Consider the following 12,884-nt stretch of genomic DNA (forward strand, 5'->3'; position numbering starts at 1 on the left):
GTTCAGTGATAGGATTAATTTACAGGCAAAAGAGCATTTTAAGAATTGGGAGGTGCTAGACCTGTGGCTCACGACTGTATACCTAGTACTTGGGAGATTGATGCAAGAGGCTCACCTTGAGTCCAAAGCCAACATGGCTGACTGTATTATTCGGGATTCTCTAAAGGAACCTAACTGACAGAATGAATGAATGAATGAATGAATGAATGTGTGTGTGTGTGTGCTCTTAATATATAGCATATATTAATATATGCTATATATTAAAGTGACTTCCAGGCTAGTCTCCTGAACCAAGAATCTGGTAATTGAGAGTACATAAAGCTGGGCATGTCCGCTGGTCTTCAGGCTTTGTGGAAATCCTGAATAAGTGTGTTCTAATGCCTCAGCAGCAGGATAGATGGTCTAATCAGCAAGAAGGCAAGCAGGCAAAAAAGCAACAGGTTTCTTTTTCCTTTATATGGACTGACCAGATTTGAACCGGGTGCCCCCACTTCAAATGATCCAAGGGAGAAAAATTCCTTACAAGTTTGCCTGCTGCTTGGGTTGATGTGAGGTGTGGTCAAGTTGACAAAGTTAGCTATCACTGCTACATAGAAACATTCTGTTTCAAAAAAGAAACACTGTCTCTAAAAAAGAGAGACAGTGTTGTTAGTATTAGTTTCTCCTTTCTTTAAATTGTAACTTGGGGCCTTTGTGTATTATTTTAAAAAATGCTAAGTGATGGTATGCCAGCCTTCTTGACTCCCCAAGGGAAGCCTCACCCCTCTGAGGAGTGGATGGGGGATGGGATGGGGGAGGTGGGGGGCGGGAGAAGGGGAGGGAGGGAGAACTGGGGTTGGTACGCAATATGAAAACAATTTAAATTAAAAAAGAAAAAATGTAAAAAAAAAAAAAAAAAAAGAAAAAATGTCAAGTGAATTCAGGAAAAAAGAGTGGAAAATTCTAGTTAAAAATTGGAGAATTTAATTTGCGCTGTTGAACAAATGCTGTGCAGCATTATGTTTTTACAAGTCTGAGGGATTTGGAGGTCAGGTCGCCAGGCTTTTTATTCTACGGTATCAGACTTCCAGTCTAACCTAGCATACAGCTCTCTTTAGTCCCTTTTCTTTTCCCTTTGCTTACTTCCCGACTGGCCATACATATTCTATTTAGATTAAGCGAAAAAATCCGGGGTAGAGAACAGAAGGGAAGAGGGAGGAGAAACTGCGGGTGTGGTTGCAAAACAAATGAAAAAAATTAATTAAAACATCATGTCATTTTTTTCTTCACAGACACACACCACACACACACACACACACACACACACACACACACACACACACACACACACACACACACACACACACGCATTCCTGTAAGGCCCTTTAAAGTTGAATTTTCTTCCTTTCCTTTTTTTAAAGCCCAAGATCTGTCATATCTCTTCATTTGTTTTTAGCCTAGATCTGCTACTTTATTTCTTTTTGTTTTTAACCTAGATCTGCTACTTTATTTCTTTTTACGACAGGCTCTAACTAAGTAGCTCCACTGAGCTATAGCAAGTGTGGCCTTGAACTCACAGCGATCCAAAGGATAAGCGCTGGTACTACAAAGACTTGTTGCCACAAGATCCAGCTCGCTTTGACAGTTTTTTTTTTTTTTTGTCTTTTCAAAACAGAGTTTCTCTGTATAAAAGTCGGTCAGTCGTTCTTGTGCCGACGGTTGCCATAGACCCGTGTGCAGAGTCTAGGCAGGCAGTACTCCGGGGAAAATCTGTGCACCTGCTCCTTCTGCTTTTCCAGTGTTTTTCTCCTTTGAGGAAGAAGACGAGCCTGTCCCCAAGGAGCAGGAAATACACGGCAGAAACCTTAGGCTAAGCAGGGAGCGGAAGTCTCAGCTCAAAGGTACTGGGTACCTTTAAACAGTTTAGAAGCCCACGTGACCCCGAGAGCGCCCGGCCCAGCGGTCACGTGAGGGCGAGTGCAGCACTCGCAGGGGAAGCCGGGCTGTGCGGCTTGCGCGTCGGGCACAGCCTCCTGCCCACCCCGGAGCCGGGAGGGCGGGGAGCGGCGGAGGGATTCCGCGGTGGCGCCCCGTGCGCGTGCGCAGCGAACAGCTGTCACCCAGTGCGGAACAAGTCTTCCAAAGATCCCAAAAGCCTCGGGGGAGGCCGCACTTTCCTCTCTTCTGCCGGGTGGTGTCCGGGCCTCCGCCCGCGGCGCAGGTAACCGCTTCTCGCTCCGCCCGGAGCGGAAAGAGTGGCGGCCTCGGCCGGCCTCGGCAGGGCAGCGGCACAGGCCTGGGCGCTCCGCCGTGCACGGCCGTCAGCTGGGAGGGAGGAGGCGGCCGTGACAGCCCCTTCTGGGCCCCCGGGTTCGGGAACTCGCTCGCCGGCCTCCCGGGAGCCGAACCGAGGCGGCGCTGCTTCGGACTGCCGCGCCTGGGTGGTCTGCAGCGCCGACCGACCCGTCTGCGGCCGACGCCGGGCAGGCCTGGCCTGGGCCCCTCCGGGCCTCCCGTGGGTCGCTCTGCTCGGACCCGCGAGGTAGCAGGTAGCCCCCGGTCCCCCCACCCCCACTCGGGTTTGTGCTTGGCCCTGGCAGATGACCTTATGCGTTTTTCTGGCCTCCTTCTTGAGACCATTTCTTGTGCAGTTCCTGGAGGAGCCAGGATGCGGGGTAAACAGTGGGCGCTTAATAGATGCGGTACGATGTGGCGTGTGAACTGCCAGGCACAGGACGTGGTGTGCGGTGGGAATGGCGCGGGGAAGGCAGGCGGGCTTGCCCGGGCTGGAACCTGCTGTTCTCTCTGCTCAGCAGTGGGAGCAGCTACGCTCAGTTCGGCTGCTTTCGTCGTGAACCCAGGAGGCTGCCGTCGGTGTGCCTGAGCCCAGCAGCCTCGCTCGCACGGCCTTTGCTTAGGTGTTCCCAAAGAAGACTTGGCAAACTTTTTTTTTTTTTCCTTCACTCAATACAGTCATTCACACTTGGTAATTTACCCAGCACTGCTTAGAAAGCTTGAGTTAGACTTGCTGTCCGTTCCCGGGAGAAGCTTCTGATAGGCTCGGTCTGCTTAGGTTGGCACCAATCTTTGCCCTATTTCACCCACTTGAATTTTACACTTAAGAGCGGGGGGGGGGGGGAGCCACGGTTTCTATGGCAACGTGATTAATATGCTAATTGAGAGCGTGGTGCTTAAAAATTAGTGGCTGAAAAAAAATTATTTATTTTGCCTTTGTAGTCAGGGTCTTACTATTCGTAGTCCTTTCCGACCTGAATTCATGGTACCTGGCCTGGAGCTCAAGAAGATCTACCTGCCTCTGTCTCTCCAGTGCAGGGATTCTTGGTGTTCACATTCACATTTCTGCACTACTACTGACTATTTACTCTCTAAAAAATTTACGGTCCCAGGCTGGGATATAGTTCAAATGATAGGGTGAATGCTTAGTATTCGAAGACCTTAGGTTCAATTTCTAAGACTGGAGAAAAAGAAAAGAGAAAAAAGTTCGACTTTTCTTTTTTTTAAAACTAAGTAGCGTGGTTACTCAAGTTTTTCTGAAGCTTGTTGACCTAGTAACCTTCCATACCTTGTTTTGTTACGTACAGCCACGTTGTTCAGGAATTTTAGGCCCTTCCCATTTTAGCATTACGAGTTTACACCCTAATGTTTACAGCTCTCCACAGAATCGGTAATACAACAAAATATAACTCAGGACTGCATTGTTTTACTAGAAAATGTACTTAATTACTACCTTAGCCCCTGTGTCCTTTCCCTTTGTCTTGGGCAAGGCTGTCTCTCTTAGCCCACCTGGGTTGGTGGGTGACCTTGAATTCAGGAACCTTCTGTCAACTACTTCCTGCAGGTAGGGGTTACCATTGTTTGACTCCAAAGCGAGGTGCTGAAGTCACGCACTCCACCAAGCTACTTTCTAAATCCTTACTGCTTGCAGTTATGCCTTTAATATTTACTTATTATTATTTATTAAAAGTTAAATGATAAAATTTTGTACTGCCATTAAGTTCAATATGTAATGAAGGTCTTTAAAGATTTTCTTATATTATATATTAATGTTTAGTCCTCCTATAAGTACCATTTCTTATTTTTTTTATTTAAATTTTTTCATAAATATATTTTGGTTATGTTTTTCCCTGCACCAACTCCTTCCAGATCCTCTCCACCTCTCTACATACTTTGTGTTTTGTCTCTTTTTCCATGCCCCCAAACCAACCAACCAACCAACCAAAAATCAAAACAAAAAACAGTAAGTCCAAAAATTCACGACCCAAACAAAAAATGTATACACACACAGAGGGGTGCCAAGGGATGGATGGAGGGAGGGAGGCAGAGACAGAGAGAAGAGGGGGGTTCCTTTTTTATTGTGGCCAACTACTTCTGGGCCTGAGGCCTGCCCTGGAGAAAACTGACTTTGAATTTCCCTTTGCAAATAGCTTCTTGCTTAGGGCTGGGAGTCTGTGTCCACTTATTCTTCTCAGTGTGTGTTGGGGGGGAGACCTCATCTAGCTTGAACCTATACAGACTTGTGTGTGGTGCCACAGTGTCTATGAGTTCACATGTGTCTGTCATTCCTGCTGTGCCTGGAAGATGCTGTTTCCTTGGGCAATTCAATGGCTTTGACTCTTAAACAGTCTTTCTACCTCCTCTTCGTATAGATTCTTGAAACTTGGGGGTGGAGGAGTTTGGTGAAGATATTCCCTTTATCCTGAGTGCTCCGAAGTCTTTGATTCTTTGCACACTGCCCAGTTGTAGGTCTCTGGGTTAATGACTGTCTTCTGCAAGCACCTTTTCTGATGAGGGTTCAGTGAGGTATCTGTGGGTATAGTGATATGTCATTAGCAGTCATTTTATGCAATGTTCCTTTAGCAGAAAACAGTAGTACATTTTCTCCCATGTCCATGACTTACTTCAAGTGTTTGACCACTTAAGCCATGTCATTTATGGGTTCCATCTCATGGAGTGGTTGGTTACTCCAGTAACACTAGTCTATCTTGCAGTCAGGTTACTGTTGTAGGTTACAGGGTTTGGAAATGGGTGATATTGATGATTACTTTTCTTCTCTGGCAGCATGCAAAGTACCTTTCAGCACCATGAATCCTAGGCAGTAGAGGATACCAGATCAATTTTTCCGCGTTTGATAACAGAAGTAACTGATGAGTAACCAATAGCTTTGGCAAAAACCTGTGATTTTTTTTTTAAATAATTTATTTTTATTTTATGTACATTGGTGTTTTGCCTGCATGTATGTCTGTGTGAGTCTGTGTCTTGCAGTCACAGACAGTTGTGAGCTGCCATGTGGATGCTGGAAATACAACATAGTTCCTCCTAAGAGCAGTCAGTGAGTGCTCTTAACCACTGAGCCATCTCTCCAGCCCCAGTCTGTGATGTTTTGCAGGCATGTCTATGGGGCCCATTTGGTTATTGACTCAAAAAGATGTAACCGATTCCCAGCAATGGGAATTTGTGGCATCCGATATGTAGTTGGAGTGTTGTCTCCTTTACTATATGATGATTCCATTTAGATTACTTTCATAGGTGTATATTTTTTAGGAAACTTCTAAAGTAGGATTCTATATGGCTTTTCAAAAGGCCTTCAGTGCTCTTCTCCATAGTCCCTCTTTTACTCTGCCCTTCCATTTCCCTACCAATTTGGTCTTCCTATTCTTCCTTCCCCTTTATTTCTCCATAACACTATATTTTATTGTTAACAACTGAATACTATTTATTGTATAAATGTAACACATTTTCATTATGCATTCCAATAGTTTATTGATACGTAGGCTGCTTACAATTTCAGGGTATTATGTATAGAGCAGCAATGAACATGAATAAGCAGGTATCTTTTTAGTAAGATGTAGAGTTTTTTGGATATATGCAAGGAGGTAGCACCATTCCTGATTCCAAGTTATTTTACAAATTTAGTAATAATAACAACGTGATATTGTTATAAATGCAGACATATTACTCAGAAGAATAGAATTGATTATCCAGACATAATACCATACCCATGTGAACTCCTGAACTTAGATAATGAAGCCAGAAATACACACCGGAGAAAAGAAAGTATCTTTAACCATGGTGCTGGTTAGACCGGATGGCTGCATGTAGAAGAACGAAAACATATCTTCATAAGAAAATGCAAATTAAAACTACTTGGATATTTCATCTTAACTCAGCCCGAATAGCCAAGATCAGTAAAATGACAACACATGCTGACAGGAAAGGATTATTCATTCTGGTGGGAGTGCAAACTGGTATAGCCATTATAGAATTAAGTGTGGAGGTTCCCCAGGAAGCTGAGAATCAATCTGCCTCAATTCTGCTGTTTATTTACTTATTTTGGGGGAACAGGTCTCACTTTGTAGTTCTGGTTGATCTGAAACTGTGTCCACCAGGCTGGCCTGGAATTCCTGGAGAACTGCTTGCCTCTCCTTTCAGAGTGCTGGGGTTAAAGGCTTGTGCCACCATTCCTTTCTCCTCTCACTGCTGTTTCTTATTTGATTTTGTGTAAAGTCATTGCCCCCCCTTTTTTCCTTTTTTTTTTTTTTTTGTAGTATTGGGGATAGAACCTAGGGTTTTATACATGCAATGTGTATCTTTGTTTTTACGGCTATAGAGAATGTTGTGCATCCTAAATATAAATTTAAAATACTAGTGTTCAATGAAACAAGATTAACAGGAACAGTCTGGACAGGGAGTTGACACATAATTCATAATTTCCTTCATGTTTGATGTTTAATTAGAGTTAGACAGACTCAATGCGATAACTCATTTTATTTTCAAATCACCCGGCTTCCAAAGCCTCTTGAAATTAACTGACACACTGAAAAGGCATTGCTTTTCATATTCCATGCTAGCTGGGTCTAATCCCATCCATGCAGTCAGAATAATCCCTTTAAGAAGTTTATCCTCCTTGCTCCACCTTCTAGACAATGAACCAGCCTGTAGTTTTGATCACCTGGTCATTTCTCATTACACTCATTTGTTTCCTTAGTTCTAAGGAGGGTTTGATACTTTGTTCTTACTCCTTTTGATTTCAGTGCTACTCTGTTTTATACTTCACTGTTTATTCAATTTAACTACCTCACCCCCTTTCTGAAAGCTCTGCTGGAATTGAGGGTAGTTGAGTGCACATTCCTGGCCTGTAATCCCAGCCATGCGTTGGTAGATGCAGGAGGATAAGGAGTTACAGCTCAAATTAGATTTATCTCAGGGACTGCCTGGGCTACAAAAACAAAAGAAAAGAAGCCAACTGTTCAGTTGGAGTTGTTGTCTCTTTAAGTCAATTTCTCTTTAATCCTGCACATTTGCCATGAAGTAGGTTTGTTAAAGTCTTAAACAGTTACTCTGTTTTCTTCCTTCCCCATAGCCATTAATAGTGGTTATTACTTTTGCTAATGAAGTGGTTGGTAAATTGTTGCTCTGTGTGCATCTTCTAAATTTTCTTCTGTGAATCATGGTTACACTTGTGAAGAGGAGAAAAGATTTAAAATCCATAAAATAATAAATATTAGACATAATAAAAATTCATGTCTTTTAGAAAGTCCAGGAAATAAAAGGAAGAAAAAGAAAAGCCTTCAGAGCTGATGTGTAGGATGGGTGTCTTATCCTGTAATCTCAGCACTTGGGTGGGCTAAATCAGAAGACTCTCAAGTACAGTGTTCTGTGGGCTATGTGGCCAGAACTTGTCACAGGGTAGTGGTTTGGGTGTGTCATCACTATTAGTTTTTCTTTTTTTAATTAAAAAATGATTTGTTTTTATTTCATGTACATTGGTGTTTTACCTGCCTGAATGTCCAGGGTGTCAGATTCCCTGGAAGTGGAGTTAATAGTCATGAATTTCTGTGTGGGTGCTGGGAATTGAACCTGGGCTGTCCGGAAGAGCCGTCAGTACTTTTAACTACTGAGCCATCTTTCCATCCTCTTTTTTTGTTTGTTTATTCAATTTTACTTCCTATAACTTTTAATAACTTTGATATTTTAGTTTAGCCATGAATTAATCAAAAAATTCTTTTGAGTCTCGTGTCTTCTAGAGTTTTTTAGGGTATGGTATCATGAGATTACTATTAGTTGTTTACATGAAATTTTTTGATAATGAAATTAAACTAATTGTTAGAGAACAGAATTTAGTGTCTAAGAGTGAAGTATATGTCAAATAGCTTCTTTTATTTGGATGAATCTATTGATTAATATATGTGAGATTTTGCAGTAGTGATTGCAAATGGGATAAAGGCCCATTATTTGTACTGTTAATTTTTGCTGGGTGGTATATTCTATATACATTAAAAAAGAGTAATATGTACATTGTTCTAAAACATTTATTGGATATGGGATGCCGTCGAGGCAAAAACCGACAATTTTCATTTTAAAGGGAATAAGAGGTAGTTTATTCTGTAGCCATTTTGAGTGACCACAGATTTAGATTACCCCAAATTTTATATTCTTGTGTTGAAGCAATTTGTGCCAGGGTTTTGTCTTTCTGTGTGACACAGGCTACTGTGGCACTCACTATATAGCCCACTAACTACGTAGCTTCCAACTCCTGCTTAAGTCTCCAGAGTAGGTGAGTTTATTGGCCTGGCCCTTCTTTTTCTCCAGTTTTCCGAAGACAGGGTCTTATTGTCCATATTGATCTTGAACTCAGTGTATCTCAGGCTGATCTTGAACTTGTGATTTTCCTGCCTCATTTTCCCTAGTGCAGGGAATATAGGAATGTCCTACTGTACTTGTACCCCTCTCCACTGTTTTTGTTTTTTTCCAGGCATGGTTTTGCTTTCCAGCTCTAGATGGTCTTGAATTGACGATTGTCCCGCCTCAGCCTCCAGAGTGCTTTAGGTGTTGGAATTATTGCTAATGTCCAGAGCTACTCCCTTCACCCTCCAACCCGCCCCGCTCCCCAACCAGTGCTGGGGCTCAATCCTGGTGAATGCTAGGCAATTATCTTACCTCATTGAGCTACATCTCCAGAAATGTTGACTTTTATTCCTTTTTCCATTTTGTCATGGAATTTTCGTCAGATTGTACCTAATAGGCAACCTACTTGCATCTCACTGCCCACCATGGATACAAGCCTTTATTCTTTCTCACCTGGATTTTGATAAATTGTCTCCTTTGTGCTCCCCCTCCTTCAGCCTCTCTTTATTTCACTTCTTTTTTTCCTTCATTCTTTTTTCTTATACAGTAATAAGAAATCAAAATGTGACTGAGATCACTTTTCTACCTCACTTTTCCCAGAATAGGTAACTTAGAGAGCTATTACTCAGTGAATGGTATGAAAAGACGTTTGGGTTTGGGAACTGCAAAGGTTAAATGGAAGAAGTCCAAAATTATTTCCTGGCATACTAAGATAAACTGCAAATTTCCTATTCTAGTCTTTTCTTTTTCACCCTCTCTGTCTTGCTTTTAATTATATTTGCCTCCTTACTATCTCTTAAAGAAAAGAGCCTAAGGAGACTCTCCTTTGTCTGAAATAGCTATCTTCCATATACATACCTATTTATTTCTCTTTTTCAGGCATCTCCTGAGTTTTATTTTTCTGAAAGGCCTTCTTTTTCCTCCATTGAGACAGGAACTATCCTTGTAGGCATCTCCTTAGTACTTACTATTGTGAATCAGAATGCCTGAAAAGCAGCTTTGTCTGCGGAGACTGATTAGAATTTCAATGCTGTAGAGAGGTTGGAATGTTGCAGGTCTAGAGGGTAGCAGCTCCCTTATTGTGGAGTCCTCTGCACCCGGTAGCCATTTGTACCAGAACTAACATCTTGTGACTAGTAATTAAAAACCTTTTGGAAGCTGTTAACTTAGTTTCCTCTAATTAATGGATAAGAATGTTAGCAAATCCCACCAATTTGTTTTCAACTTGCCTTGATTTATAAGTCTTTGTTCTGTAAAACTATAAGACTCCATGAAACTGCTTTCATGTTGGACCATGGAATTTGGAGTAACTTAAATCTGTGCTTCCCTGGGACAAAACCAGTCAAAATTGCTTCAGAATAAGCCATCTCTTGCTCTCTCTTATTCTCCTTAAAATGAAAACTGCTTTTTTTTTCTTTTCTTAAAATGAGATGTGCATTTTTTGCATTAACATTATTTACTTATTGTGTGTGTTATTCCATTAGTGACAGGACTGTTCTGTACTCTGAATGCTTGTGGAACTAAAGTTAGTAATTCAGTCATTGTTTGTTGAATGGCTAGCTGCATTTTCAATTTCTTCAGTGACTGCTTCCTCTGCTCAGAGAAATCAAGGCTACTCCTATACTTTGGTCAAAAGAAAAGGAATGTTTCATTTCATGTACCAAGTATGTTTTGACACAAATATTTTGTAGGCTGCTTAGAGTTTTCTGCTGGCATTTATTTATTTTGCTAGTGAAGCAAATGAGTCTTGTTTGTTGTTTTGCTTTTTGTTTTTGAGATAGGACTGTGTAGCTGCCTCACCTAGAGTTTGGTATATAAAACAGGCTGACTTTTGAAGTGTGAATCCTCTTCCCTCTGCCTGCCTTTCAAGTACCAAGATTATAGGTGTATTCTATCACCCTTGGCTAATCTGTTTTCTGAGTAACTTTTCTCTTGTTTAGAACAATTGTTTTCCTTTTCCCAAATGTGCCATTTTATGTAAAGACTTTTTAATATTTGACACTTCTTTTTTTCTGATTTATTTCATTTGTAAGAGTATATATATATGTGGGGTGTGTATATGTATGTATGTATGTATGTATGTATGTGTATGTATATATCACATACATTCCTACAGATGGTTGTTAGCCACTGTGTGGGTGCTGAGATTTGAACCAGGGTCCTATGTAAGAATAGCAAGTGCTGTTAACTTCTGAGCTTCCTCTCCAGTCTCCTGATATTTCCAGCATGCCTTTCTTTTCAGGACTAGATAGCTCAATGGCTAGTGGGAAAGTGCCAGCATTGGGAGAGGCAGCTGCTGTATATAGTGTGTGTGTAGACAAGGAGATGGAGCAGGGGGTGGCCCATTGAGTCCTATATTGGACAGTGCTGTATTACCAAAAGTAGGAAGCAGACAGGCTACTTCAAGGGGAGGAATATTTGAAGTCACAAAGAGTTTAGCTTGTTTGAGAAGGTTAGGTTAAATACTGTTAGAGGGTAAAGTACATTTGGCTTTCTGTATTTGAGATTTCTGGATCAATGTATTGAAACACCAAAGGGGTTGTAAAAAATTACATCTGACTAAGAATGTAGCTTAGTTGATGGAGTATTTGCCTAGAGGCTTTGTGTTTGATTCCTATCACTACATAAACCTTGTGTGCACGTGCCTTTAATCCTACAGTGTGGGAGGTATAGGCATATGGATCAGATGATCAAGGTCATTTTTAACTACATAACAAATTCAAGGCCAGTCAGGGTTTTATTAGAGGTCTCAAAAAGAAAAATTATATTTGCATTTAAGTTTATTCCCCGTGCTGGAAAGTTCTATATCAACTTGACACAGGTTAAGGGAGTGAGCCTCAAGAAAATGTCTCCATAAGGTTGGCAGTAGCCAAGCCTGTGGGGCATTTCTTAATTAGTGATTGATGGCAGAGGGCCCAGCCCATTGTCATTGTTGTCGTGACTGGGCTGGTGGTCCATGGTTCTATAAAAATGCAGGCTGAACTCCTCAATGGCTTCTGCTTTAGCTCCTGCCTCAGGTTCCTGCCCTGTTTGAAATACTATCCTGACTTCATTTGATGATGAATTGTGATATGGAAGTATAGGCCAAATAAATCCTTTTCTCTCCAAGTTGCTTTAGTCATTTAGCCTTTACATTATATTAGGTAGTATTAGAAATGATTTAAAGGGTAGAGAAGATGTATGTAGGTTATATGCAAGCAGTAAGCAACTTTATGTGACCGATTTGAATATCTTTGAATTCTGATTTCCTGTGGAAAGGGTCCAGTATTCTGTGGATGCCTGAGATGAGTCCACGATTGTTTTGCAAGGACTCCTAAAGAATTATAAGTTTGCTATATAAAATGAAAGTCTTGCGATTATTTTTTATTGTGCGTGTTATGTATTTCTATGCATGTGGTGTTTGTAAGAGTTTGTGTGACTATACAAAGAAAGGGACCAGATAGAAGGACATCAGGTGTCTTGTGATATTATGTTCCACCTTATTTCCTTGAAACAGGATCTCTTAGCTGAACCTGGAGTTAGGCTGGCAGCCAGTAAATCCTTTGATCCTTCTATCCCTGCCTTCTCCCACAATGCTGGGGTTACAAAACATGCCATGTTTGACTTTTAACATGGATGCTGGAGTTTGAATTCAGGACTTAATTTTCGCACAATAAATGTCCCTTCTTAGCGGAGTAAGCTCCTCTGGTGCTCCTATTCCTATTTTCTGTCCTCAGTACTTTAGCCTAGTTTCTAGTGGTTTTGTCATGTGATTGGTTTGTAAATTATCATAGAAAAGCATGCTATACGGACAATGAGGACTACTGAGAACTCAAGAACAATGGCAATGGGTTTCTGATCCTACTGCACGCACTGGCTTTGTGGGAGCCTAGGCAGTTTGGATGCTCAACTTACTAGACCTGGATGGAGGTGGGGGTTCCTTGGACTTCCCACAGGACAGGAAACCCTGATTGCTTTTCGGGCTGGGGGGAGACTTAATTGGGGGAGGGGGAGGGAAATGGGAGGCGGTGGCGGGGAAGAGACAGAAATCTTTAATAAATAAATAAATTTAAAAATAAATAAATAAATAAATAAAAAAAAAGAAAAGCATGCTATAAAAAGATGAAAGCATACTTCAGCTCTGTGCTAGGTATGATGAACATTTTCCGTGCAATGTACATCTTAGGCTTTTATATATGTGCATGTGTGAGTAAGATAGTGGAACTTGTACATCTGTGAGAGACTGCACTTCCAGAAAATTCATTTTTACTTGGAAAGGT

General features: G+C 41.5%; 1 protein-coding gene across 4 annotated transcripts in view; it reads left to right on the top strand.

The window, feature by feature from the left end:
* The first annotated feature begins 1,994 nt into the window (after nucleotides 1-1,994).
* Kdm4c (lysine demethylase 4C) overlaps nucleotides 1,995-12,884 on the top strand; it is a 173,327-nt gene continuing 162,437 nt past the window's right edge. Inside the window, exon 1 of one of the 4 annotated variants that reach the window (XM_075947215.1) lies at nucleotides 1,995-2,200. The gene's annotated coding sequence lies outside the window, so the exon portion shown is untranslated. The remainder of the gene's footprint in view (nucleotides 2,201-12,884) is intronic. The other 3 variants (XM_075947216.1, XM_075947214.1, XR_012907586.1) reach the window with 3 other exon arrangements.

Source organism: Microtus pennsylvanicus, chromosome 13 (genome assembly GCF_037038515.1).
Source record: "Microtus pennsylvanicus isolate mMicPen1 chromosome 13, mMicPen1.hap1, whole genome shotgun sequence".
NCBI classification, from domain to species: Eukaryota; Metazoa; Chordata; class Mammalia; order Rodentia; family Cricetidae; genus Microtus; species Microtus pennsylvanicus.